We start from the raw sequence: 25369 nt of genomic DNA, 5'->3' as shown, positions 1-25369 counted from the left end.
TCTAGTATTATTTATCTTGTGACAACAGGTTTGTACCCTTTGACCTATATCTCTCATTTTTTCCCAATCCCTCAGCCCCAGGTCACCACCATTCTGCTCTCTGTAACTATGAGTTCTACTCTTTTTTCGATTCCTCATAAAATGAGTTCATTCAAAATTTGTATTTCTATGTCTGCCTTATTTCACTTATCATAATGTCTTCAAAGTTCATCTATGTTGTTGCAAATGGCAGGATTTTCTTTCTTAGGGCTGAATAGTATTTCATTTATAGACAAATAGATATATTAACAGATATTTCATATATTCTTTATCCATTTTTCTGTTGATAGACATCTATGTTGTTTTTCTATCTTGTCTATTATGCATAATGCTGTGGTGAGTATAGGAGTGCAGATATCTCTTCAAGATAGCAATTTTATTCCTTCTGGATATTCTTAATGGTTTGAATGTTTGTCCCCTCCAAAACTCGTGTTGAAATTTTGTTGTGGCAAATGTGGTTGTGAGATAATAGGGCCATGAAAGTTCTGTCCTCATAGTTGGGTTTAATGTCACTATCATAAGGTTAGTTTGGTACCTTGTGCTTTTGCTTTTCTGCCACATGATGGTGTAGCAAGAAGGCCCTCACCAGATGCCACCACCTTGATCTTGCACTTTCCAGCCTCCAGAACTGTGAGAAAATAAATATCTATTCATTATAAATTACCCAGCCTCAAGTGTTCTGTCATAGAAGCACAAAATGAACCCAGGCAGATAAATATCCAGAAGTGGGATTGCTGGATCATGTGGCAGTTCTAGTTTTAATTTTTTGAGAAAACTCCATATTGTTTTCCATTATGGCTTTATCCACTTACATTCCCACTAACAGTGTGCAAGAGTTCTCCCTTCTCCATATCATCATAAGCACTCATTATCTTTTGACTTCTTAATAGATACTATTCTGACAAGTCTGTGTGAGGTAATAGCTCATTGCAGTTCTGATGTGCATTTCCTGACAATTCGTGATGCTAAGCATCTTTTCAAATGTCTGTTGGCCATTGTAGGACTTCTTTGGAAAAATATCTCTTCAGGTCCTGGGTTATTTCTTTATTGATGTTCAGTTTTAAGAATTCCTTATGTGTTTGATATATAATCTCATTCTCAGATATATTGTTACAGAATTTTTCTCCAATTGTACAGACTGACTTTTAATTTTGTTTATTGTTTTCTTTTGCTATGAGAAACGTTTTAGTGAATGTGGTCCCACTTGATTGTTTTTTCTTATATTGTATGGGTTTTTGATGTCAAATCAAAAAATTCATTGTTGAGACCAATGTCAAAGCCATCATTCTCAGCAAACTAACACAGGAACAGAAAACCAAACACCACATGTTCTCACTCATAAGTGAGAGTTGAACAATGAGAACACATGGACACAGGAAGGGGAACATCACACACCAGGGCCTGTTGGGGTGTGGGGGGCAAAGGGAAGGAAAGCATTAGGACAAATACCTAGGCTTAAAGCCCAGATGACAGGTTGATAGGTGCAGCAAACCACCGTGGCACATGGATATCTATGTAACAAACCTGCACGTTCTGCACATGTATCCCAGAACTTAAGGTAAAATTTTAAAAAAAGAAACTTTTCCCCAATGTTTTCTTCTAGAAGTTTTATGATTTCAGATGCTATGTTTAAGTTTTCACCCAATAGATGCAATTGTATTTTGCCAACTACAAAAAAGCTGGAAAAATATTTTCTCAAGAGACATAGAACTGTAAAGAAAAACTCCAGAAGTTGTTTACATCAGTGCTAGGAAATGACAAGTGAAAAAGTTTATCATTTAACCAAATAGTATATTTGGTATCCAGACGTGAGGTTTTCCTTTGGGAACCTCTGGTTGTCCCATCCTGCCACTGGGACTACTAAAGAGAATGCTGGCTATTAGAAGACAAACTGCAGGCCAGGCACAGTGGATCACACCTGTAATCCTAGTACTTTGGGAGGCAGAGGCGGGTGGAATCTGAGTTCAGGAGTTCGAGAGCAGCCTGGCCAACGTGGTGAAACCTCTAATAAAAATGCAAAAATTAGCCAGTTGTAGTGGCGGGCACTTGTAATCCCAGCTACTCAGGAGGCTGAAGAGGGAGAATTGCTTGAACCTGGGAGGTGGAGGCTGCAGTGAGCCGAGATCACACCACTGCACTCCAGCCTGGGCAACACAGTGAGACCCTGTTTCAAAAAAAAAAAAAGGAAAGAAAACAAAAGAAAAAAGAAAACAAGCTGCACAGATGACAGAAAATATGTAAGCGTCCACAAAACCCATCTAGGATCAATCACCAAAATCTAGGATCAGTCTGGGTTTCCTCCTCCTATCACAAGGGATTTAATCTTTCTCTTGTGGCTTATATGATTTTTTGTTGCATTATTAATTTCTTATTGGGTAACTAGGAAATAATTTCATCATGCATAAATGCCATTCATTTTGTACTACTCTACAAAACATATGCTTTAATTTTCAGTTGTCTTGGTCTGGGGTTGCAGAGTGTGTGTCATGGCTACACAAAAAGTTACAACATACACTGTGTGCACCTCAGCCTGACTACTCCAAAATGGACAGAATAACAGGTGGTGATTTTCTTATACAAAACGTAATAGCCAATTATTTCACCTATTCCCGCCAAAATGTCCATGATCACAGAACTCTTCTGATTCCCACTGCAATGCCAATTCATATGTTGTAATATTTGTTTTGAAATTATATATACTGGGCCAAGTGTGGAAGCTCACAACTGTAATCCCAGCACTTTGGGAGGCCGAGGCAGGCAGATCACTTGAGGTCAGGAGTTCAAGACCAGCCTGGACAACACGGTGAAACTCTGTCTATACTAAAAATACAAAAATTAGCCGGGCATGGTGGTGGGCACCTGTAATCCCAGTTATTCGGGAGGCTGAGGCAGGAGAATTGCTTGAGCCCAGGAGGTGGAGGTTGCAGTGAGCCAAGATTTGCGCCACTGCACTCCAGCCTAGGTGACAGAGCAAGACTCCGTCTCAACATCTCTTAAATGCATAGTGTTGGTAGAAGAGCTGAGGCAGGGCTCGCTTGTCTGACATAATGTAAAAGAGTCTTGGAACATGTCCTGGGTCCAGGGTCTAAACCCCTTGTGGCCTATGGAACACCGAGCTCTGTGCCAAAGGGTGGAAGGCTGCCCTGCTGCACTACAATGTAAGCCCAGGGAATAACACCCCTTGAGGCTTGGAGAGAACCCAGGGTTCAGGGCATAAAACCCCTTGTAGCCTCTGGAATGTGTCCAGACTCGCTGGCCCCTTGCTCCTTGCTCTCCCAAGATCATAGATTGATTGTATCATGAATTAAAGAACCTGTTCTCCCTTATCTCAAGTAGCAGAGCATATGCTAAACTGTCACAGCTATGCTTGATGCACCGCTACTTTCTACCCCCACATCCTCACATCCTCACCTGTCTACCCCCACATCTGCACATCCTCACCATCTGCTTCTTTGTTTGATTACCAATAAATAGTGTAGGCTTCCAGAGCTCAGGGCCTTTGCAGCCTCTATACACTAGCGTTGGCCCCCTGGACCCACCGTATGTACTCTTAATTTGTTTTGTCTCATTCCTTTGACTCCGCGGGACTTCGTAGTCCCCATGACCTGGTGTTGGGTCTGATGACCCCAACATTTCTGGTGCCCAATGTGGGGCTATGAAGACCCCAGTGAAGGAGTGCTAGAGTGTGTGGAAGTGGAGGACACATCGTCAAAGGACATCCGAGGAAGACTGAAAGAAGCTCGGTGGGTAAGCTGGGTGCTCAGAAGAACCAGGGTAATAATGGGACAGAATGAAAGCAAACATTCTGCTTATTTAAACTTTCTATGGTGTTTATTATGGAGAGGGGGAAGGAAAGCTAGTACTCAGAAATTATTAACACTCTTTAGTAGAGTAGAGCAGTTTTGCCCATGGTTCCCAGAACAAGGGACTATGGAGTTGGATGAATGGGAAAGAATTGGCAGAGATTTTAAAAAGGGGTATAAAGAAGGAGCCAAAATTCCAGCTCCTGTTTGGTCAGTGTGGGCATTGATAAAGGCAGCTCTTGGGCCATTTCTAACAGATGATGACACAGATTCAGATGAGGAAGAGGAAAACGAGTGTAAAAAACTAACCTCAGATTCTAGATGCGAGGAGCAAAAACCAGAGGAAATTAAAGAAAAGAAAGGGAAACTAAAAAGGGTATGTTTTACTAGCCCATGGGCTCCACCTGCTGAATTAAGTGAATGGCCACCTCCTCCCCCTCCCCATAATGGGCGAGAAAATGAATTACCTATAAAACTTACTGCTCCTGTAGTTGCAACATCAAAACCTGGAGCAATTGGTGGTGCTATACAAAATTCTATTCAAAACGCTAGGGCTGAGGGAGATCTTAAAGCATGGCAATTTCCCATTACTATCACCCAGCAAGAAGGGCAAAATATAGCTAATTGGGCCACTTTTCCTTTCAAGCTATTAAAGGAATTTAAGCAAGCCATTAGTCAATGTGGGCCAAATTCTCCTTTTGTACAAACTTACTAAAAAATGTGGCTCTTGAGAATAGATTAATATCATATGACTGGGATACTTTAACAAAATCTGTCCTCACTCTGTCTCAGTACTTACAGTTTAAAACCTGGTGGGCTGATGAAGCACAAAGTCAGGCAAGGGAAAACACACAAGCACAGCCACCTGTGCCTGTTTCTTTTGAACAGGTAATGGGAGTCGGCCCTAACTGGGGTCGATTAGAAAATCAAGCAGTAATGGAGAATGTTGCCATTGTTCAGTTACGCACTGTGTGCTTACAGGCATGGGAAAGAATAAATGTTACAGGAGAAAAATATCCTTCTTTCAGTTGTGTCCAACAAGGACCTAAAGAACCATATACTGATTTTATTGCTCGGCTCCAGGAGGCTGTGTAAAGGCCATAACTGACAAAAGAGCTCAAGATGTTGTAATACAGCTTCTTGCATATGATAACGCTAATGCAGCATGTCAAAATGCTATTAGACCGATGAAAGGGAAGACTCATTTGGCTGAATATATTAAGGCTTCTGATGGCATTGGAGGTAACTTACATAAGGCTACCTTTTTAGCTCAAGCTATGGCTGGACCAAAGGTGGGAAAAAATATGCCCCACTTCTCAGGCTCTTGCTTTAATCGTGGGCAATTTGGACACACAAGAAAGGAATGTAGATAAGGAAATCAAAAGGCAAAACTATTACCATAAATCAACAGAAAAGTCCCAGTGTATGCCCCTGGTGTAAAAAAGGCAATCACTGGGCAAATCGGTATCATTCTAAATTTAGTAAAGATGGGCAACCTCTTTCAGCAAATGGGAAGAGGGGCCCGCCTCAGGTCCCTCAACAAACCAAGGAATATCAGGCACAGTCAGTCCCTTACAAATGTACAACAATTATCCCCCGCCACAGCAGGCAGTGCTGCTGTAGATCTCTGCAGCACAATTCCTGTCTCCTTACTTCCTGGGGAGCTGGCAAAGAAGGTTCCCATGGGAGTTAGGGGCCCTTTACCCTCAGGAACAGTTGGTCTATTGCTTGGAAGGTCTAGTTAAATTTAAAAGGTGTCATTGTGCATACAGGAATAATTGATTCTGATTATGCCGGAGAGATTCAACTAGTTATTAGTTCCTCAACACCATGGTCTGCTTCTCCAGGAGAAAGAATTGCTCAGTTGTTGCTGTTACCTTATACAAAACTGGGAAGCAGCACTGTAAAAAGAACAGGAGGCATTGGTAGTACTAACCCAGCAGGAAAAGCTGTATATTGGGTTAATCAAGTGTCTGATAAGAGACCTATTTGTACAGTAACGATTCAGGGAAAGGACTTTGAAGGGTTAGTGGATTTTGGAGCTGATGTTCCTATTATTGCTTTAAATCAATGGCCCCGGGACTGGCCCAAACAAAAGGCATCCATCGGTATTGGAGTAGGAGCTGCTTCAGAAGTTTTTCAAAGTTTCTTGATTTTACCATGTCAAGGGCCAGATGGCCAGGAAGGGACAATTCAACCTATTATTACACCTATTCCTGTCAATCTATGGGGTAGAGACTTATTGCAACAATCGGGTGCTGAAATATCTATTCCTATGGATCAGTATAGTAATAACAGTAAACAAATGATGAAAAATATGGGATATCTCCCTGCGAAAGGATTAGGAAAGAATGAAAGTGGCCAACCAGAACCTTTAGAACTAAAAGGGTAAACAGAGCAAAGTGGATTCAGGTATCATTTTTAGATGTGGCCATTGCTGAGCCTCCCTCTCCCATTCCTCTTGTTTGGCTAAGTGCCAAACCAGTTTGGGTGGAGCAATGACCGCTGAAACAGAAAAAAATTGGAGGCTTTTAAAAAATTAGCACAGGAACAATCGCAAAAGGGACACATAGAGCCTACTTTCTCCCTTGGAATTACCCTGTGTTTGTTATTAAGAAAAAAATCAGGGAAAGGGAGAATGCTAACAGATTTGAGGGCAGTTAAAATTAAACCCATGGGTGCACTGCAACCAGGGCTGCCCTCTCCAACAATGATCCCAAAATACTGACCTCTAATAGTGATAGATTTAAAAGACTGCTTCTCTACCATTCCTTTAGCTACCAAGATTAGGCAAAATGTGCTTTTACTCTTCCTACTATAAATAACAAATAACCAGTGGACAGATACCATTGGAAAGTATTACCACAAGGCATGTTAAATAGCCCGACTATTTGTCAAACTTATGTCGGAAAAACTATTAAGCCAGTTAGAGAACAATTTAAAAAATGTTATATTATCCATTACATGGATGATATTTTATGTGCAGCTGAAACTAGGGAGGAATGAATACTATGCTACAAAGAGTTAGAAAAGGCTGTAATTGCAGCAGGATTAATCATAGCCCCTGATGAAATCCAAACTTCTACTCCCTTTCGATATTTAGGAATGAAGGTAGAACAAAGTACTATTAAGCCTCAAAAGGTTCAAATTCGAAGAAATAATTTAAAAACTTTAAATGAATATCAAAAATTATTAGGAGACATTAATTGGATTCATCCAACTTTAGGCATTCCTACCTATGCTATGTCTCACCTTTTTTCTACCTTACAAGGTGATTCTAACTTAAACAGTAAGTGCTCCCTGTCCAAAAAGTGTGGTGCAAGCCACACAAAATATTGAACGTGCTTTAATTCGCAATGTGACTGATGAACAACTTAATCTTTTATTTCATTCTTTACAACAAGCAGTACAACAAAGACATTCCCCTTTCTATATTACTCATATAAGAGCACACACTAACCTCCCTGGCCCTTTGACTAAACTTAATCAAAGGGCAGATGCACTGGTTTCTGTGGCTTTTGCTGATGCACAAACATTCCATTCCTTAACCCATCTTAAAGCTGCACGCCTCAGAGAAAGATATGGCTTATCCAGGAAGCAGGCTAAGGAGATTGTAAAACACTGCTCTGCCTGTCAAGTCTTGCATCTGCCACATAAAGGAGCACGAGTTAACCCTAAAGGTTTATCTCCAAATTCCTTCTGGCAGATGGATGTAACACACATTCCTGCTTTTGGAAAACTGTCCTTTGTTCATGTTTCAGTAGATACTTATTCACATTTTATCTGGGCCATATGTCAAACAGGGGGAGCTACAGCTCATGTTAAAACACATCTTTTCTCTTACTTTGCATTTATGGGAATCCCAGAAAAAATCAAAACTGATAATGGTCCAGGGTATTGCAGCAAAGCCATGGCTGCATTTTTTCAGCAGTGGAATATTACTCATACTACAGGTATTCCATAAAACTCACAAGGACAAGCAATAGTTGAATGAGCTAATCGTACCTTAAAAACTCAGTTACAAAAACAGAGAGAGGGAGACCAGGAATATAAAACCCCACATATACAATTACACCTAGCTTTATTAAAATTACATTTTTTAAATTTACAAAAAGATCAACCCATGACAGCCACTGAACAACACTTAATAGGACAAAAGGAAAATAAAAAAGCTGGACAAGATATATGATGGAGGGATGCACATACAAAAAGTTGGGAAAAAGGAAAAATAATTACATGGGGAGGAGGATTTGCTTGTGTCTCTCCAGGTGACAATCAGGTGCCTGTGTGGATGCCCACTAAACATCTAATGATCTATCATGAGACACACCAGGAAAAGAAGACTCTGGGGAGAGCCAGAACTCCTCATACAAGTGATGGCACAAATGAACATCTCAGAGACAAAGGAAAAGACCTAGAATAGTCACCAGGCAGACCCTCCAAACATGGGGACAAATCAAGAAACTGGCACAGATGGCAGACGACAATCTGAGAGCACAGAACAAACCAAAAACAACTAGTAACCTAATGGTGGCCATGCTGGCAGTACTCACTGTGGCAGTAAGCCTCCCTACTGTAGGAGCAACTCAAAATTTTACTTATTTGGCATATGTCCCATTTCCTCCTTTAATTAGGTCTGTGAGTTGGATGGACCCTGTTATTGAGGTGCTGTTAATGACAGTACCTGGATGCTTGAGCCCATAGATAACTGAGGGCCAATGCATCCTAATGAGGAAGGGAAGAAAATGAATATATCAATAGGATATTAATATCCTCCAATATGCCTAGGACCTGCCACTGGATGCTTACAAATGGGCACACAAGTCTGGTTGGCAGTAATCCCTGGAAAAAATAAATCACAGGCAACTTTACATATGATTTCAGGACAAAGTTTAAAATATAACCATTCTAGCCCTAAAACTCAGCAGTTCCACCCAGACAAACATGGATGTAAACAAAACAGAGTTTGGTTTGATGGTATGGATGCTTGGAATTGGGAAAATTGTATAGCAAGTAAGGCTGAGGTGCTACAAAATAATTCCTATGGAATCATCATTGATTGGTCCCCTAAGGGGATTTTTAAGAAAAATTGCACCAGAAGGCCCTCTTGTAGAAAAAATGAAATAAGCTGATGGAATTGTTGGAAAGAGAACCATACATAGTATATCGAGACGGAAGCTGATGGCCCTATCATATGGAGCCTTGGTGGCACTGTCACTCCTAGTCCAAAAATGATATCTCCTGCCATAGAACAGCAGCATTCAGAATTATGAAAATTAGCTATGGCTCAAAGTTCAATCAAAATTTGAGAAGGTAAATATAATAAGTATAAAGGGGAAGGAGGTAAAGATAAATACGTCCTTTCTTTTCTTTCTAACAGGACCTTTTGGATTCAGAGTTGTGTCCTGCCACCTTTTATGTTAGCAATAGGAAATATTACTCTTGGCATGAATACCCGTTTTATCACCTGCCACGAATATCGCTTGTTTACTTGCATTAACTCAACCTTTGATAAAAATCAAACTATCTTGTTAATTAGAGCCACAGAAGGAGTTTGGATCCCTTTGTCTCTAAATAGACCATGGGAGGCATCACCATCCATTCATATTATAACTGAGATCCTTAAAAAACTCTTATCTCGTTCAAAAAGATTTATACTTGCTCTTATATTTGCTGTAATTGGCCTCATTGCGGTTACCACTACTGCTGCAGTGGCTGGTGTGGCTTTACACTCATCTGGCAAACTTTAATTTGTTGATAAATGGCAAAATAATTCTATGAAATTATGGAACTCTTAAGCCCAAATAGATCAAAAGATAGTTAATCAAATTAATGATCTCTATCAGACAGTAACTTGAATGGGGGATCACATCATAAGTTTAGAGACTAGAATTCAAATGCGATGTGATTGGAATACGTCTGATTTTTGCATTATTCCTCAGTTACAATGAAACAGAATACCAATGGGAAAGAATTAAACGCCATCTAGAGGGTAGAGAGGAAAATCTCACCCTTGATATTGTAAAACTGAAAGAGGACTAATCTAACTCTATGAGGAGCTGCTAGATTCTATAGTGCCTGATAGACAGCTCTCAGGAGCTGTTTGGTTTGTGCACGACATTTCCAAGATAAACAAACATCTTGTGTGAAAGCCACTGCTCTTGTTAAAGGAGGGTCCAGACAATCTTTTTCTTTAATTCATTTTGATGAAGTTTGTTTTGGTAAGCAAATTTATCTTTCTGAGTTCTCAAAGTTTCAGATCCTAATTTTATGACAATATAGTTGTTTGCATAAGTTTCAATAAGAGTCGTTAAAACAATTAGAGACTTGAACTAAAGTGGTACATTTTTAGGTAAGGTGCTGGCAAAGCCAACTTAAAATGAGTCTACATGGCCAATCAATTCTTGCTGCATTTTACACAAATAATCCAGCCAGCCATGATAAGACTAAAACTTACTTGGCACACAAAATGGTCTCACTATAATGTCTCTTCAGCAGAAAAAAAAGTGCAGATAGAAAAATTGTTTCAAAGGAAAACCTTAAGGATTAGTACTAGATTTCAGTCTTAACTCTTTTAAGTGCCGATTAAATCATTATTTCTTTGCTATAATAATCCTCTACAGAGTACCAGATCATAATTTATCTGCATATTTTTAGCTGGTTCCCCAATGAAGTAGGTTCCTTTTTACATTCTGACACACAAATTCTCTTTTGATTCTGCAGGTTCCCCATGGCAGGGGGAAAAGCAATGGAGCCCAAATCACAGTCCTTAGTTGGGAAGCCTGGGGGGCCATCTGGAGGATGGGAAGGTTGGCACGTGAGGGAAGGTGCAGAGGCGCAAAGGGCACCAGACGTCCGTTTCTGTATCACAAAACACGGAATGGGACTGGGCCCCAGACAGGTTCTTCCTGTCTCCTGGGGAAAGTCAGGGGGCACGGCCTGACCTTTTTCTGTTCTGCAGGCAATAAGACCCTCAGAGGAAGGCTGTCCTCCAGATATTTTCCGGGAAACCTCCAGAGAAGCCGCTGCCAAATCGAAGAGGATCCACGGAATCTTGTGATGATCTGAGGGTGAGTGTCACCCCGGGCCCCTGGTCTTTTTCTCCTCTAGGTCGCCCTGGTTGATTTCCTTTCAGCTTCCCGTCTGCGGGAGGGAATCGGGGAACCCCTCTTTCTTGCCTTCTTGGGGTCAGGGACTCCACGATCCTTCCAGGTCCATTTGATTCCAGGTGAAGGCATCTGAAGACGCCGTATTTCCTGTTGCATTCTTTCTGTCCAATTACGGCAAGCCTGCCAACAACATGTTCCTAGCGGCATGAGGAAATTAGTCCCTCAGAGGTCTCAAACATGGAGAAGGCTAAACCCAGGAACATGCGTGTTTTCAGAGAAGATGTCCTGAGAACGCTTGAGACACCGACCTGCCTTCAGAAAGGCATTAGTCCCTTCCACTTCGAGGAAGGCTGAGTGGAGGCGCTTTGATCCAGTTAATGCCCAAGACATTGTTCTTTCGAACAATGGTGTGCTTAGATCAGCTACACACAGCTCGAGAGCGCACCTTTCATGTGTCTTGTCCTGACCAGCACTCAGGTGGAGGGTCTGTCCCTACTTCCAAGGACCGCCTGTCGATTCCGTATTAAGAATTTCATGGCGCGTGCCCCTTGTCTTTGGATATGGTTGATTTTCCTGTCGGCTCGACGCTGAGGAACTTGTAACGTGTGTGGTTTCCTGTCTTTCAGGTTGCAAGCAGGCCAGTGCCGCTCCACACAACCAGTAAGAGGCCACGCGTGGACCCTGTCCTCACTGATCGCTCAGCTACCAAAAGGTCTGACAGGGGCTCCGTCTCGGCTTCACTATCTCCCCTTAGAAAAGCCAGTCTGAGCTCCTCCTCAGGTCTTGGACCAAAGGAACGACAGACAGGGGCTGCGGCCGACATCCCTCAGCCTGCAGTCAGGCACCAGGGCCCAGGGCCTCTCCTCGTGGGGAAGCCGACACACAGCAGCCCTGAGGGTGGCTGCCGAGAAGTTCCCCAGGCTGCCTCCAAAACCCACGGCCTCCTCCAGGCCACTAGCCCCCAGGCACAAGACAAACGTCCTGCGGTGACCTCACAGCCCTGCCCGCCAGCTGCCACACACAGCTTGGGCCTAGGCTCCAATCTCAGCTTCAGGCCAGGAGCCAAGAGACCTGCCCAGGCTCCGATTCAGGCTTGCCTGAACTTCCCCAAGAAGCCGAGACTGGGTCCCTTCCAGATCCCCGAAAACACCATCCAGGGAGGTGAGCTGGGGGCCCCGGAGACTCTCCAACCTGCGCCAGCCGCAACCGACCTTGGACCAAGTACGTCGCCCCATATGGGCAGGAGGACACCCGCCCAGGTGCCCAGCATCGACCGGCAGCCTCCGCACAGCAGACCTTGCCTGCCTACTGCCCAGGCCTGCACCATGTCCCATCACCCAGCGGCCAGACATGATGGGACCCGGCCTCACAGAGTGCTCTTCCGGAGACTGGAAAACGGATGGTGGAGCTCCAGCCTCCTGACAGCTCCCTCATTTCACTCTCCTCAGAAGCCGGGAGCTTTCCACGCCCAGAGCCCTCATGTCTCAGAGAAGTCTGAGGGTCCCTGTGTTCGTTTCCCCACGAGTGTCCTCTATGAGGACCTTCAGGTTTCCTCCTCCTCAGAGGACAGAGATTCTGACCTGGAGTGAGACTGCAGGTGGCAGGGGCTCCTTGGCCTCCAGCTCCCGTGACTTGGAGGGGACTGTGGGACAGAGGAGCGCAGAGAGGCGAGCGAACTCTGTGCGGTGACTCCGAAGCTCCCCGGCTGTGGCGCTTCTGCGGATGTGGGAGCCCAGGCCAGGCAGGGAGTAGATGCGGGGACTCTGCCTCACTGAATTCTGGTGAGGGACATTGTAGTTCGCATGGCTCCCCGGAAACGCACCAGGAAAAGCTTCCGTGCCAGTGATTCGTTGCCTAAGAAACCGGGCGACGCGCAGGGGTCAGACTTCCGCTGGGACGTCAGTAGGAAACTGGGGAATGACTGTGTATTTGCTCTCTAGATGACTGAATAAGGGAAAAGTTCGGGAATCCTGAGAGGTGCAGCCCTTCCGCTGTGCCCCGCCCAGAGAGCAGTGTTTCGGACGCTGGGAGGCGTGCTGCGCAAAGCGCTCTCAGGGTCCTTCCTCAGCCTCAAAAACTGGGCTCCGGAATGCCTTTGTAAATATGTGTGTTTAATTTGTTTCGAAGTGAATAAAATTCTCAAAAACATGACATGTTGTCTTTTGACTCTCATTCCGTGTTTGTGTTTAACTGATTTTCCAAGGGCTTGAAAATTTCCCGACTTGTTAGCAATCCAAATCGTTATGTCCCCGAAACAGAGTTGACTGAGGGGACCGCAGGGCAGGGCAGGACCTCTGACTTCTTACACATCCACGGAAGCAAGAAAACCTCAACCCCACTCTACCAGCACGCACCTAGTAAAATTCCGCCAACTGAATCTCACTCACGCTAACACGTGGGGAGCGTTGCTCGCACCACGAGTCCCCATTTGGCTCAACTGCCGACGCCAAGTGTGTGGTTCCAATTGCGACGGCCACCATGAAGTGCCTTCCGGATGTGGGTATGAACCAGGCACAGTTTCATTCCCCAAGTAGACCCCAGCAAAGCTGAAGTTAACTCCTAGATTTGGGATGTACTTCAGAGGTAAAATATTCATCCCGTCGTCTTTCCGGATGTCTGACACCAGGCCTTTCCGTGGTTCTCCCCCAATCCTAAGAGCAGCTGAGGTAGAGACTCAGTGAAAGATCTAGGCAGGGATATCCCATCGTGCACAGGCTATCTCCATTCTCTGACCTGGGAATAACTCTGACCAGGATTCCACATCTAGGAGCCCTGGGAACTGAGCGGGATTCTCTGAGACACACCAGATGGCTGCTCCCTTTCTGCCGCTGTTGAGGGTCGTTATCTTGATTATCCAGATCACCTAGAAAGTATCAGTATCCAGAATCAATAAGATCAACTCTCTGCTCCTCTGACAGCAGAAGGAGCGTGACCACGGGACCACAATGATGAATGCCTCTGTCTTTCTTTCCAGACACAGAAGATAATCAAGAAAGAGCCAGGCTCCCTTTTAAATCCAATAAGAAACGTTTTGCAACCTACTCCCTCTCAAGTCTACTATCTGAAGGTCTCCTCTGCACAGTAAATCTTGGCCTCCCCAACTCTTTATCTTAACCTAAACATTTCCTTTCAATAGATCCCTGGTCGTAGATCAACTTGTCCAATCATCAACCAGATAATTTAAATCTACCTATAAGCTGGGAGGGCCCCTCCTTCAAGTTGTCCCACCTTTCTGGATCAAATCGATGTATTTCTTAAATGCACTTAGTTGAAGTTATGACTCCTTAAAATGTATAAAACCAAGCTGCACCCTGATCACCTTGGACACATGTTCTCAGGACCTCCTGAGGTCTGTGTCACACGACATGGTCAATCACATTTGGCTCAGAATAAATATCTTCAAATATTTTGCAGAGTATGACTCTTTTCCTCAACAAAGTCATGATGATTAGGGTCGAAATTCACTGATATGGAGGACAGCCCCAATTTCTCGACTCACAGAAATAAAGCAAGAAAAAACACCTGAAGAGGAGGAGCAGGAGGAGGAGAACCTGGAGCTCCCACCTGCCCCTGGGTGAGTCCTGGAGGTGGAAGGAGAGGGACTTGATACTGAGTTGGCCCCAGCTCCACCTGCAACAGAACCCTGGAGTGCCACTCCCTGAATGGGGCCCAGCTCTACCCAGGTTAGACACTCCCTTGCCCTAGAGCCTGGGTCCTCCCTGGCCCCCGCTACCACCGCTTCCTCAGAGCCCAGGCCCAGTGTACCACATCCGCCTCTGGTCAGCTCTTGGAGGGCTGCACCAAGGACAATCTAGTCCCAGTGGGGACTTCCTGGACACAGGTGGGTCCTGACACCCTGAGGACACAGAAGAGAATGGCCTTTGCAGAGGCTGCTGTCTTGGGCCTCACAGAAGTGGCCTCTCCAGCGACCAGACTCAGAACCTACCCAGAGGCCCAGGCTGGTGAGGATGCCCTGCCTGGGCCTTTCATGTGGATGAAGGAGGTTCCCACCTCAGCCGAGGTCCAAAACCCTGAGGAGAATCAAACATGAAAGGGTGCCTGTCCTCCTTTCCAGAGGGGAAAGGCAGTTCCTGAAACCTCAGTAGAAGAGAAAATGTTGTGAGGGTTCGAGGGACCAAGGACGCCCTTCCCAGGCCTGCAAGGCCAGAGTAGGAGGAAGCTGCACCCACCTCCAAGGAACATGTGAGGTTTTAGAGGCTCAGGCAAGTCAAGGCAAACGCCCTGCACTCCCTGCAGGGTCATGAGCACTCCCCACCTACTGGAGTTGGGCTCCGGGAGGCCAGGACATTATCCCCGCATCTCCCCTGCCTCCAGGACTCAGGCCTGGGCTCCCAGGTACCAGGAAAAGGTAGTGGTAGCTCTAGCTGGCCATGGACGTACAGGCTGGGACATGCAGGCCAACAAAGAGGTGCTGGGCCCTCAAGAGGACTGCTGGACTTCCTAGACACTCCAGAGACACAGGGACACCCAGGCATGACTGGGAGAGCCGGGGAGCAGCTGTGAGCAAGCGCAGGTGCCCATCCCAACACACAGAGCCAAGCTCTGTTCACTCATTTGCTAAACCAGACCAATCCCAGGGCCCAGAGGTGCAAACAGGGACCGCATTCAGGACTTGGAAGGAGGAGCACAGGAAAACCCCAAATTTGCCAAGAAAACTGTCAGAAATGTGGCAGTTATTTCATAAGTACATGAATAATAAACCCAAACAATGGAAAACAAAACTAAACAAAGGCAAATGTGAATGGAAACATGATGAGTGAGAGCAGGAGAGTGTCTCAGCTGGAAGCAAGCACAGCAGTCACCAGTACTTCATTCAATCATGCCAATATTTATTCAAAAGCATTGGCCTGGGGAGTTTAGGGAACCTGGACTAAGACAAGGAATGGGGCACATCTTGCAGAAAAAGGGGAGAGTCTCAGGGCAGAAATAGAGCACCAGCCTTAGGAATTATTTATTGTGGCATCAGACCAATGACTACAAGGACATCAGCATTCAAGGGGCGGTGTTAGCCCCTGGAGTGGCAAGCTATCTTCAGATGAATTTTCAGGTCACGTCATGCTGGAAGCAGAACTCTCACATGGAGCAGTCAGGGATTCGATTGAGTGTGGTTGGATGTATGTGGTTAAATAGGAAGAGAAAGTCTAAGGGACAGTGTGTGTGAAATGAAATGTGAATGTTTTATTTGAACTCCCTGCGGTTCTCCCCCTCCCTGCAGCATCTGGGACCCTCCGCTGTTGAAGACAGTGGGTGATGATGGGAAACAGCAAAGGGGAAGCAAGCGGTCCTTGGAATTACTTTCTCTCCACATTTCAGAGAATGCACTGACTAAGGACTTGGACAATCTCTGACCTATCAATGCAGGGGGTGGCTCTTGGGTTAAATCACTTCCTAAGAAGACATCTCTGTGCCCTGCTGGGAGGCCTATGGTGAACCCCGTGATAGACCTGGGGACCAGGACTTGGTGAAGGGGGCATAGGGCTGAGGGAGGAGGTGCACAAGAGCTCCATACCATGCAGGCTGACACTGCAGTCAGCTGGTCTAGGGCGTCCCACGGGACTAGGTGTGGGTGGTAGAGGGTAGCATTGGGGGAAGGCTGCCAGACAGCATGGAATGCACAATGGGGTTACTAGAAGAAAAGTGCTGATCCCAGCTATGTTGTTTGCTAGGGATATCATCTAAGGCTGATGATATAGGTGTGCTGCCTCCCCTTCTTCTGCAGGTGAAAGAGGCACGTTCTCTCCTTTCATGTCTGAGATGTCTCCATCTTGAGCATGGCACTCCAAGGTGAAGTCATCAACAGAAGGCATGATGTACTAGATCTGCACAGGGGACTGCAGACCATGTTGTGACCTCAGGATATGCCAGGAACAATCACAAGGACTGTGTTCTCCAGGGTCAGCTGCAGTGCTGTCTCTGGGGCCAAGATGAGGACGCCCTCTTCCAGGCTAAGCCTCACCTCTGTCCCTTGTTCCAGGACTATGATGAGCTCCTCAGTGCTGGATTACTGCTGCTCCCGTGAAAAGATGGCCGTCAGTATTCTCCAAAAAGGCTGCAAATGATGCTCATGTGGAGGGAGTTGCCAGGAGCTTCACCCTCTACAACTTTAAAATACACTCCGTCCCAGAATTGGCTCTCATGCCGATCCACCTAAATGTACATCCACTGGATGTCCCTTGAGCCTGAAGATTGTGAAGCACTGTCCAATCTTTGCCATGCAAGGACATACACACTTACCTGGGGAGGTTTCAGGAAATGGCATGAATTCAGGTGTGGAGCTCCTGGAATTGAGGGTGTTTTTGCACCTGCAGAGAGATCACAGTGAGGCAGGTTAAGGCTCTTCCAGCAAGAGTCTCTTGGATTTCAGAATATGACCTTCAGAAATCCACAGCCCACCACAGGCCAGCCTCAGGACACCAGCCCCCATTAATCAAGCATGACTTTCTACTCATCCTGCAGAAAGCATCCTCTCCTTTTATAATATTGTGAAACATGACACTGACCACCAGGCAGGGAGATCTTAAGAAATATCAGGGAAAGTGCCTTACCTATATTGGGACCCTGCTCCACTTGGTGACATTTGGGTGGATTCATTTGTGTGGTAGCCAAGCTGCAGGACAGAAAGGGATCCGTTAGTCTTCCACACAGAGTGTGACACAGAGTCTAATTCTCACAAGCCCCAAACTCCATTTATCATCCAGCAAACATTCTTTCTGTGTCCCTCAGTCAAGTGCACTTGTGTTGGGCTCCAACTCCTACCTGCATCCGGTAAGTCCTAATGCTCATCTCCCAACCTCAACTTTTCTAATGGCTTTTCCTATTGGTGAATGTGTGTGATAAGGGATGGTGACCACAAGAAAGAGTTTGCTTTCTCAGGAGCTCATCCACCTGAGAAGGGACATCTAATTTGGTCTGAGGACTTTCAGGGAAGAAGTTGATATTTCAGGTATCTGAGCCCTGTGTCTATGCAGTTACAGTGTGAATGGAGTGAGAGATGATGGGAAATGTTTCATTTTCTAATGAGCACAGGGAAGAAATTTAGATCATGCCCACAGTTTACCTGTCTCTGCACAAGAGGTGACTTTCATTTAGAGAGGGAACATAGATCTACAGTGGGAGGAAACCTGAGATGAGCCCCCTGACAGGTCCAGAAACCCCCCATGCTGGCAGGATCCTGTGGCCTCCATTGTGGGTCTCATGTCTCCCGCAGGTGTTCTAAATTTATAATGTTCAATGTCATGGCAGGCCAGGGTGACTTCTCTGCCCTAGTTTAACCCTTTATCACACATTCACACCACACACACACACACACAAATGCACACAGTCACACACAGTCACATGGCAACCTCCTGGCAACCCAAGGTAGACACACACTAGCATATCTGCTCTCTCCTTCATTGTCATTCTGCGATTCTGTCCAGGAATCACTGAGGCTTCTATGGCACCAGTAACCATAGATAGTAAAGGTTCTCTAGACTAGCTTGTATCAGAAAATCTCAATCTTCATCTTATTTTCTATAAATCTATACAGTCTATGACTTGATCTTTTACTTTTCCTGAAGAAGATGATCAGCTCAGCACAGCCAGAACATGGAATAGTGTGCCCTGGCCTGGGACAGGTCAAATGATGCTATGGTAGAATGAAATCTTGGGCAAATCCCAGAAGTTTTATAAGAGATAGAGCTGTGGGATTTTTCAAAATGGATGAACGCGATTGGCTAGTGCTGCTGATTAAATAATAGGCGGGACCTGGATGGGAGTGCTTTTATCAAAACTCAATCGATATGGGTGTGCCCCTATTAGAATTAGCCTAATGTAATCAAAATCAATCGAATGTAACCTCTACTCTGATTCACCATATAAATGTGATATAAAATATCAGTATTTTAAAATAGTGCTATTTACATTCTATTGTATACTATTCATTAATTAGGAAAGACAATTATTTTCTGTAAGTTTCATGTGCATAATCATTTCTGGGTAAACATAAAGGATTGGTTCTAGGAAACTTTGAAGGTAACAAAATTTGTGGATGCTCCAGTTCCTTGTATAAAGTGGTATAGAATTTAGAAGTAACTTACTCATATTAATTCATATAGTTTAAATTATCTCTAGATTACTTATAATACCTAATACAATGCCCAGACCTTACATTATTTATGTGTTTTCAACAAAGAACTTGGTGAATGGAAAACTCACATTTTTTTGGGGGGGGAGTGGAAATCGTGTAAATATTTTCTGAATATTTTCTATTCAAGATTAGTTGAATCCATGGAGCTGGAACCGATGGATGTGGAGAGCTGACAGTATTTTTTTTTTTCTGAGATGGAGTCTCACTCTGTCTCCCAGGAAGGAACGCAGTGGTATGATCTCGGCTCACTACAAGCCCCACTCCCTGGGTTCAAGTGATTTTCCTGCCTCAGAGTACCGAGTAGCTGCGATTACAGGCATGTGCCACCACACTTGTCTAATTTTTGTATTTTTAGTAGAGACAGGGTTTCACCATGCTGGCCAGGCTGGTCTCAGACTCCTGACCTCAAGTGATCCATCCACCTCGGCCTCCCAAAGTGCTGGGATTACAGACATGAGCCACTGCTTCTGGCGACAGTATTTTTAAATAATAAAATAATATGTATTTTAAGTGAATTAACTTTTAAAATGAATCTCCTGGGGAAAGTTATCCAAACATAATAGGCTTATATCATAAGATGAGCTGGGAAAATACCAAAAGGACCTTTACTTAATTTCTAATGTATCACTATGTGATAATCTGTCTGTTGGCTTATTTCTTGCCTGTATCCCCTACTGGAATGATTTCACAATTATAATGCAAGTTTCCCTTTCAATGCTACTTATTAATTAAAAATCCATGATTTCCATGGACAAATTCACCTAAACCTCCATCAGGAGGCCAGACACCAAATGCCCAAACTCAGAATTAATCATTTTATGATTAAAAATTATTTGACAACATAAAAAAGGTTGGATGGTATTGGGGAGAAAAGATGACCAGTAAATACCAGAATTGAACTGAATGGAAATTCTATGAGGCTGCACCATGACTGAGTGTGCTGTCACTAACAGGCCCTTGAGCTCAGGACGTCATTCTCTCCTTAGAAATTGTACAAATTTGTTTGTAGATTCTTTCCATTTAGCTGATATCCTCATCAGTCTTATTAGGTGAAGTATAGACCCTGTTTCCCTTGGATGCTCTTAAAAATAAATCTAATTACAAGATGTATTTTTCAGAACCTTCCTCTGTAGTAAGAAATCATTTAAATAAGAAAAACAGGATGATTCCTTTAATTCTGCTAACGTCTTAAATGCGCCCACGGCGGACCTTAGTGTCTTTATTCAGAGGTCTGTCTGCTTTGTGGATTTTGGTCTTTTCTGAGGAGAACAGCAGACACTTTGCTGAAGATCAGATGTAGTTTGTTTTTTTGTTTTTCAGATGGAGTCGTGCTCTGTTGCCCAGGCTGGAGTGAGGTGGCGCAATCTGGCTCACTACAACCTCCACCTCCTGGGTTCAAGCGATTCTCTTGTCTCAGCCTCTTGAGTATCTGGGGTTACAGGTGTGCACCACCATGCCCGACTAATTTTTGTATTTCGGTTAGAGACGGGGTTCCACCATGTTGGCCAGGCTGGTCTCAAACTCCTGACCTCAAGTGATCTGCCCATCTTAGCCTCACAAAATGTTGGGATTACCAGCGTGAGTCATGGTGCCCAGCCAGATGTAGTTTTAAAATTGGGTTACTTGGCCAGGCACGGCGGCTCATGCCTATAATCCCGGCACTTTGGGAGGCCGAGGCAGGCAGATCAGGAGGACAGGCGTTTGAGACCAGCCTGGCCAACATAGTGAAACCCCATCTCAACTAAAAATGCAAAAAATTAGCTGGGTGTGGTGGCAGGCACCTGTAATCCAAGCTACTAGGGAAGCTGAGGCAGGAGAATACAAGATCATGACATTGCACTCCAGCCTGGTGACAGTGCAAGACTCTGTTTAAAAAAAAAAAAAATTGGGTCACTTCTCTACATTTTCTCTGGTTGTAGGGATCAGGTTGAGATATTCAAGAAACAGCTTACACTGAGGGTTCTGGAGTATGCATATTTTATGGTCAAGAAAGAGGCCCCTCATTGTGAGTTTCCGTGTGTCAATTCTAGCTGAAAACCTAGTAGAAGAATAAAAATATGAGGGACTTGCCAAATATTCTACCTTTATAATCGCTTTGACTATAAACAAAATGTGTTTTAACCAACAAATTAATAAGGTTATAGCTTAAAATCTCAGGATATATCTTGCAACACAGAATAATGACTTATTTTTGAAGAAATATTTAAGCAATATATTTTCATTTGGGGTCCAAACTGTTGTTCACAAGTGTACCTCTTCCCCTTGCCTTTGTAATTAAAACCATTTTTTAAATCTGCAGTGCTATGATGAAAAGAAAGATGTGGCTCTTAATGCTTTATCGTCAACAACTGAATGTTGAATTAATGTCCCTCTCTTTCATTGTCTATTTTTCAATGACTTTAGCACTGTAGAAAAGATAAGCCCCTCCCAATGTGGAAATGCATGGATGCAGAGCGCGGGTTTCCCTGCAAGGGCCCCTTTCCCACGGGCTGCACTGAAACTGTGTGACCCTGCCCTGGCCCGACTCCTTCCTCTGCAGGGTCCCCGTATTCTGTAGATTTTCCTCACAATTCTTGTTTCTCCTCACAATCAATCCTCAATGAGGTCACAGGGAGGACATGTTACAGCCTGCTTCTATTATCTGTCAGAAAGCCCTCCCCAACCTCAAATTTATACATTTGTAAAATAATGCTAAAATATCCCCAAAGAAAATACAGAATAAAACACGTGGCAACAACCCTGAAAATGAAGTCTCTATTGCTGTTTCAGAAAAATATCCGGGATACTCTGCAGCGAATCTCCCTTTCCAGCAGTTAAGGTTGCAGACAGGAAGTTTTCCTCCTGATGGACATCGCCTGAGTTGCCCCAAAGCCGGGGCGGTGCCTCCTCCCTGACCAGAGGAAAGGAAGCTCACGTACTTCCTGGAGACCCAGCCCCGCCTCCGCAGGCAGAACGCGCATGCGCCCCGCAGGGCGGGACGGCCTGTTCCCGCGCCCTCTGCTGGCCATGGCGTTGCAGTGCAGAAGGCTTGGCTTTTACTGCTTAGCGATGGACCTAAGTCTCTGAATGGCTGAAATTCTGGTTTAGATTATTCAGTACCTTTCTTTTGGAGGATCAAATGAAAATAGACCACGGTATCACTTGCTTTGATGGAAGATAATTGAAATAAAGAAGCAACGTCCAAGGACCATATACAAAAGGCGATTGATTCCCTGTATGTGGACAGAAGAGGAGCTTGAATAAGAGAAGGGTTCTGTGATACTTTAATGCTGGAAACCTGCTGCCATTTGTCAAATCCCATACAATTTTACCGCATAAATAGTAAATTTTAATGTGGCTCAAGACTACAGCTTATGTCATATACGATTTGGGGGAAAATTACATATTTAATTAAATAGGTTAAACTGTGAAAAATAATGTGAGCCCTTCCTGGACCAGATTGCCTGCCAAGCAGATTGCCATGCTCATCCTCACACAGTACTTGACATAAACTCTGGCTTCAGTGTAGAATCACTTGTGGAGAATTTTTAGGATGTACCACTTTCACCTGTGAATTAGCCCATTTAATTGGCCTCAGTAAGGTCCATGGTTTCAGGATTTTGCAGTTTGCTAAAAGTTCAATCTCATCCCAATTTATTTCCTGGAACCATTTCTCCTTGAAGTTTACATTCAGTACTGAGATTTGCTGAAAGCCAATGCATTTCCAAGTTCTAGAGTCAAATCAGAGGACACCTCCTTGGTCAGAACTTTTATTTTGCTTGTGGAAAAGTATATTGAATCAAAGATAAGAAGGGTTTGCATGGTGGCTGAGAGATTAAGGTGCTTTATCTGCTATTCCGCAGTAAGGGGAGCACAACTGTGTCCTCTGTGTCATAACTCAGGACTCATGAATAAAACATGGAGTGTCAGGAGATGAACTTCTACTCCCACTTAGGGGAGTTTCAAGGAGAACGTCCCAGGGGCTTTCTGAGGGAAAGAAGAGCAGGGATGCCTAATTCTCTGGCCCCAGGCAGTTGTTCATGGGTAGAGACAATGGCTGGGGTAATTCAATGGTTTATACTGGGTGTTTTTGATACTGCCCCCATTTCCCTGTTAAATCTGTGTAATGGATCACTGAGAAACCTGGCACCTGGGGCTGAAGATCCCTGTTGTGTCAACTCCAGGAATGGATCCAGAGAAGCGGTTTTGGTGGAAGTTGGAATGAAGGGAGTTTGGATGTGGAAAGAAAAATAAAAGCTGTTGAAGATGGGGAAATGGGAAGAGAAGGGTGAAATCTCTACTCACATGCCAAGAATAGCTTATGCAAATCTATGTGTCAGACCTGCATAAATAAAACTAGAACTTTAACAACATATTAGACTTTTCAGCAAAAGGTTTTATTGTTTCAATATTTGCAAGTATTTTTCTATTAAAAAATAATAAAGTTGCTTATGTAATTTTGTATTCAAAATTCCCAGGTCACATAACTATTATACATTTACACTTCATATTTTTAATGAATAGATACATTCTCTAAATTATGAATTATTTGCTCAATTGTATGTTAGTTTTTTTTTTATTATTCTCCATAACTCAGTTTTCTGACCTGAAATCTGCAGTATTTGGTAATCCACAAGATGATCAGTTGCCCTTGTAAAGACTTTCTTTTCCTATTTCCTTCTCAAGAAGGTATTTTTTACTGAGATTTTTTTGTAACATACCAAGAGTGGTACCGGGCTGAATGTTGGTTCACAGTGAGTAGAGACCAAGGCTTCTCTTAATTTGAGTCCCAAACTCCTTACAGAGCTAGGAATTCTCTACCCTGAAAGTCCTGTGTGTTATAAGTTAGAGCTTTTGCAAACTATTTATTATATCGACAGTTTTCATTCTCATGTCATTTATAGCAACAAGTGTCCCCTCCTAATTGGAGAGATAATTTTGTTCTGTACTTAGTTTAAAAAGTCTTGACTCTCCCCCCATCAAGCTGCCTTGACATTCTGTACTTGGGACTTGGGGCAGGCAAGGTCAGTAGGACATGCCAGTAGAGAGTAACCACCACTAGCTTCACAAGAATGATGTGCTGTGACAAATTGTGTTAGGGTTTTTCCTTCTCCTTCCCCTAAAGATTCTATACCATATTTCATACTCTTGAGCAAGAGCAACTTCTTTCTCATGGTTTTAATCACAATAATCTGATTTCAAGCATTTAATTCCTTTTTTTCCAGAACAACTCATTGAATTTTCAAAAATATGAAATTAAGGATACCTACTTATTGGCTTGAAATAGCTCTGAGCAATTTAGTAATCATGAACAGAATGGCTCTGTTAGAACAAAATTCCTGATCACTTCAGCCCATCCTTGAAAATTTGCAGAGAGAGGTCAAGGGAACATACACTTCCCTGAAGACTGTATTTTACAGACCCAGTTAAAAGGCCATGTAAGGAAATAATGGAGACAGTAGAAGAATGGACTTACTGATTAAACTAGGTTTTGACTGTTAATATAAAAAAAAAAAACCCTTTCCAAGAGCACATTGAAATAGTGTAAAATCCTTTACTAAGTACTAAAAGATATTTCCAAAATATAATAAAGACTGAAAATCTAAACAGTCCTCATCATCTGAATCTGAAACAAAATTAAAAGAGAATATAATTAAGACTTTTTAAAAAAACCCTAATGAATTGGGGATCTATCTTTCCTTTACTCCTCTGCTGTGGTTGGTCAGAATCCCCTTTCTATTCTGTCCTCCACCTCTCTCCTGATTCTCTTTGTCTATGTCATCTATCCCACTGTTTCTTGCCCATGTAACTTTCACTATTTTTTTCAACACCTTCTACAAAGCTTCTAGAACTCTTTCACTATCACTGCTTTTCAAAATCCATCAGAGACAGCTTCCCAATACTCAATTTTACCTTCTTTTTCAACCTCACTCTCCCTAGCTCCCTGGCTCTCTGGTTCTCTTTTGGCCTCTCTTTTCTCTTTATCCCCTGGCTTCACATCTACATTCATAAGAAGAGAATGAAGAAGCCCCTTCCCAGTAAGAGCACGCCTTACATTGGGACACCAAAATCTAAGCACACCCTGACAGGCACAGCAAGTGGAATGAGATCTGGGACAGAAGATCACAGGGCGTCACAGGACTGTGGCCGGTGATGTCCAAGCCGAGGGGGTTCAGGGGCCTCCCCGAGTCTGTGACTAAGGAAAGGCCTGAGGGCAGCAGGGCAGGGTCCCAAGAGAAGCGAGAATGAAGGAGGGGTGCGGGCAGGGTGGAGGGCCTTAGAAGACTACT

At 43.9% G+C, this 25369-nt stretch overlaps 2 pseudogenes; one reads left to right on the top strand and one right to left on the bottom strand.

Annotated features, from left to right (window-relative positions):
* Positions 1 to 2081: 2081 nt before the first annotated feature.
* Positions 2082 to 12594, top strand: LOC129492631 (protein FAM90A5-like; annotated as a pseudogene).
* Positions 12595 to 16353: 3759 nt separating this feature from the next.
* LOC129492629 (proline-rich protein 23D1-like) lies at positions 16354 to 25089 on the bottom strand (annotated as a pseudogene).
* Positions 25090 to 25369: the final 280 nt, after the last annotated feature.

This window comes from Symphalangus syndactylus, chromosome 11 (assembly GCF_028878055.3).
Source record: "Symphalangus syndactylus isolate Jambi chromosome 11, NHGRI_mSymSyn1-v2.1_pri, whole genome shotgun sequence".
Lineage (NCBI taxonomy): Eukaryota > Metazoa > Chordata > Mammalia > Primates > Hylobatidae > Symphalangus > Symphalangus syndactylus.
This window is presented reverse-complemented; position numbering and strand designations above follow the sequence as displayed.